This window comes from Amblyomma maculatum, chromosome 11, assembly GCF_055883805.1.
Source record: "Amblyomma maculatum isolate TAMU_Amacu chromosome 11, ASM5588380v1, whole genome shotgun sequence".
NCBI classification, from domain to species: Eukaryota; Metazoa; Arthropoda; class Arachnida; order Ixodida; family Ixodidae; genus Amblyomma; species Amblyomma maculatum.
Window position 1 is genome coordinate 8,890,846 of NC_139354.1, and position 4,101 is coordinate 8,894,946.

Sequence of the window (4,101 nt, forward strand, 5' to 3'; positions counted from 1 at the left end):
GATACTTGAGAAGCTTGGAATAGAACAGCGAGCCAAGAAATGTTGCTAACAGGTATCGAACACCTTCACTGACCGTTTCGAAAATTGGAATTGGGCCATCTCGTGTCTAAAAGCCGTCTACACAGTTCGAAAAAAAAAAAAAAAACGGAGCCGAAATGAACAGCGTCAGCACGCGCTATCGGCCACCGCACTAAAAAAATCTCACTGCGAAGTAAATGCACGAACAATTCAGCAAAGTGATTTATTATAAGCCCAATTAACAGCAAAGACAAACACTCACACACACACAAAAAGGAACACACACAGAGCACGGTCAACTTTCTTGACAGCCTCTTCACCTTTTCTGTGTAACAAAACTGCCGATACATACAAGCTCATTGGCGTTCAAATACCGCCATGGGTTGGTGCCAGTTCAGCTGCGTGAGTTAAGTCAAACTTCATACCTAACCCGTGCCGTGGAGCCATACTTGGACTGAGTGTCAGCATGGGCGTGATACGGAATGATATTTCGTGGGTGCAGGTTCATTCTTTCTTTGAGGGTCTTCCCAATCTTCACGTTTCCGTCTACTCGGCGAACATCGGCAGTCCACACAGAAATCTTGTCAACCTTGTTCCGGATCTGGACGACCGCTCCACACACATCATCGCTGAACTCTTCAAAGCCTTCTCCAATTAGGCACAGCAGAACTTCGAGCCAGCAGTCGTCCAAGTCTGATGACCCTTGGCTCTTGCTCAGGTTGAAGAGCCAGCGACCGCCTTGCTTGTTGCGAGAGTCTTCCCACATGGGCTTGATGCCGAACTTGAAAAGCGAGTAGTCGCACCCGGAGGGCAGTTTGCTGGGCAGCTCAACGTGGTTGTAGAGAGCCCAGAAGTCCTCGACCGTGTCAAACGAAGAGATCTCCAGAAGGTTTTCTTCCCAGCTGCGGCTCTTCTCGTTTCTGTAGAACCAGAGGCTCCAGCGATGCTCCAAGGGGTGCTTCAACGGTCGTTTGATGAGCGAAGCATTTGCACGATCCAGCTCAGAATTATCCTGACCGTTCGAGTTACCCTCGAAATGCTTGCCTTCAGCAGCCATACCGAGCTCAATTTGCACGTTATTGTACGTGGCAAACGATCACTCAACTCACACGTGTCACGCAAACAGTATCTCCAGCTAGACTGAGAACTCGAAACGAAGTGCGAGCAGCGCAGCGGCGCAGCGCAGATGCGCCTGCAACGGTGAAAACATTCTGGCACTCCCGATTGGTACATAAATCCGGGTGCTGGTCCAATGAGAAGCTGACCACGACGGTCACGCTGCTCACGCCACTTGCGGCGTTCAAGTGAACTGCGAAGAACAGCTAAAGAACGTGTTGAAAATGTGCACTTATTTCGTTGTTTCACTTTTTTTTTTTCGGTAGTAAAATGTGCTATGTGTGTGCGGAAGTGCGTCTTCTTGCAGGTGAAAAAGCATCCGCTATATTGAATTTGCCTCAGGAGTACGCGTTTGTAAAGACCGGTTGGCAGGAACGCCTGCGGCGCCCCGCGATTTCTGTTTCAAAGACAACTTTTTGCGAGTTTAGCTGAGTATGGCCGCTGAAGGCAAGATTTTAGAGAGTAACTCGATCGATCAGACTTCTCAGCTGGATCGTAAAAATGCATCCCTCAAACGGCCCTTCCCTTGCTTTAGTTAGCGCGTAGTATCCAGAAATGTTGCGCCACATTTCTGGGTACTATGCAGCATCAACTTGCCTCTCAAGCTGTTATTTTTAGTTAGCGCGGTTGGCGACGTTAGTAGGGTTGGTGCAGTTTCCAGTTGATGTGTTGCGAGCATGGAGGAAAAAAAAATAGAGGGTATCTCATATATCTCTTACGAGGAGACTGGCGAAAGCCTACCCTTCTCTCCTGTCATTTGCATATCATCGTGGACATCTTTCTGTGGACACCTCAACCGCGCCGTAAGGGAAGGGAAGAAGGTGGGAGTGAAAGTTGAAAGAGAGAAAGAGGAGCCGTAGTGGAGGGCTGCGGAGTAATTTCGACCACCTGGGGATCTTTAACGTGCGCTGACATCGCACTGCACACGGACGCCTTTTCGTTTCGCCTCCATCGAAACGCAGCCGCCGTGGTCGGGTTCGAACCCGGGCACTCCGGCTCAGTAGTCGGGCGTCTTACCACTGCACCACCCCGGCGGGGCACCTTCTCTTGCTCCGCTTCAAGAGAAGGTGCCCCGCCGGGGTGGTGCAGTGGTCTCCTTCAAGTTCACGAAGAGAGAGAGAGAGAGAGAGAGTGAGCGGCTTCGGACAGACATCGGCGAAATCCGTGATTGCGACTAGTAGTGCTACGCACTAAAGGTATTTCTCGGCTCATTAGTGGCGTGGACAGGAACTGTGGACATGAATTATGGTCAGAGCGTGTCCGCGCGAACTGTTAATGGAGAAAAAAATATTGCCGAAACTGGGTTTCAAACCGCGCCAGAACGAAAAGATCAGCTTCCCTGGCTCAGGCACGTGAACACTCCACTATCATCGCTCTTATTTAACCTCTATAGCATTCAAGGCGAGATAATAATTTATAACAATAGAATATAAAACAAAACTGGTTTGGTTTGGTTTGTGGGGTTTAACATCCCAAAGCAACTCAGGCTATGACAGACGCCGTTGTGGAGTACTCCGGAAATTTCGACCACCTGGGCCGGCTTGCACGATAAAGTCCGAGCTAAGTCCAGACTTAAATGGTGTCTTTAGAAAGACCAAGCTTATTTAAGACGGCTCGTGTTCCGAACGTCGAACACTTCGGGTTCATGTTGACCAGAGTGGCTTCTCAGAACGGCCTCAGCAACCACTTGGGGCATTTTTCCTCGTAACACAATCCTAAGCCGCAAAAAGCAATGGCACGGATTTTACACAACGCAAAATTGACGGAATGTGTACATCTTACAGCAGGGACAGTGCCAGCGCATCCCTGCATTTCCCTCATTTCTCTACTTAAAAAACCCGGCGTCCTTGTGTCTTAACCAAAACAGCACTAGAGTCGTAATCATACAAGCGACTTATTCAAGTCAGGACTGTTGCCCAGTCTTGACTCCAGTCTTAAGCAGCCATGCTAGTGGCCTATTCTTTAGACTCCAGTTAAGTCTGGACTTAGCTAAGACAGTCTTAAGATTGTTTTGTGCAAGCGGGCCCTGGTGTTCTTTAACGTGCACTGACATCGCACAACACACGGGCGCCTTGCTTTTCGCCTCCATGGAAAAGCTGCCGCCGAGGCTGTGATTCGATCCCGCGTCCTTGGGAACAGTAGTCGAGCGCCGTAACTACTGCGCCACTGTTGAACACTAAGCAATGCTGTTCATTACAATGCGTGGGCGATCACGCCTCGTGCAACTTTGCAACCTACTCTCGCGCTGTGTGTAGTAAACATCGTCGTCTTCATAAGTTACAACTGCAGCAAACTCGCGCAATGCAGTGAACATCGTCTTTGAAGTTCCATCTGGCCGACTGCGGCCGAGGTCCGCTAGCGTGGTGTAGGGCGAATCCACCAGGCGACGTGACAAAACTGACAATGCTTTCGCATTACTGCGCCTGAGCAGACTAATTGAATCTCTAATTTTTTACTTTGCTACCCATGAATCCCTGTTGTCCATCAATGAGCCAGAAATCAATGCGGTGCTTATTGAGTCTCGTACACTGCAAGTCTCATTAGACCACTGCAACAAAAAGGACACCACCATGCGAGTAATGACCAGTGAGGGAGAGAGAATATAATTTAATGAGAGGAAAACCGCAGAGCTTGGCCGGCGGTAAGGTGACCCTGGCCTGCCACTTCCCAATGGTGAAGCGTGAAACGGTTAGTAAACGAAGAGTTGCGTGAATGGCTTGCGGGTAATGATGCCTTAGTACAGTGAATTCGTTGTGATTGTTCGAGGCATAAAGAACACCACGCACACACGAAGTCGCACTCGTTTCGCGCAGAGTCAACATGCAGCACACGTCTTCCGCACACACACACCAGCTGTCTTTATTACACGCTCACCGCACACATTTGCAGGGAAGAACTCTGCACACTGTCATATTCCGGCACAAACATGTATTCAAACGCTCGAGTAGTCTTTCACCCGCAATATGC

General features: G+C 49.5%; 1 pseudogene; it reads right to left on the bottom strand.

Moving 5' to 3' along the window:
* Positions 1-392: 392 nt before the first annotated feature.
* On the bottom strand, positions 393-1,075 carry LOC146172756 (eukaryotic translation initiation factor 4E-1A pseudogene; annotated as a pseudogene).
* Between the last annotated feature and the right edge of the window lie 3,026 nt (positions 1,076-4,101).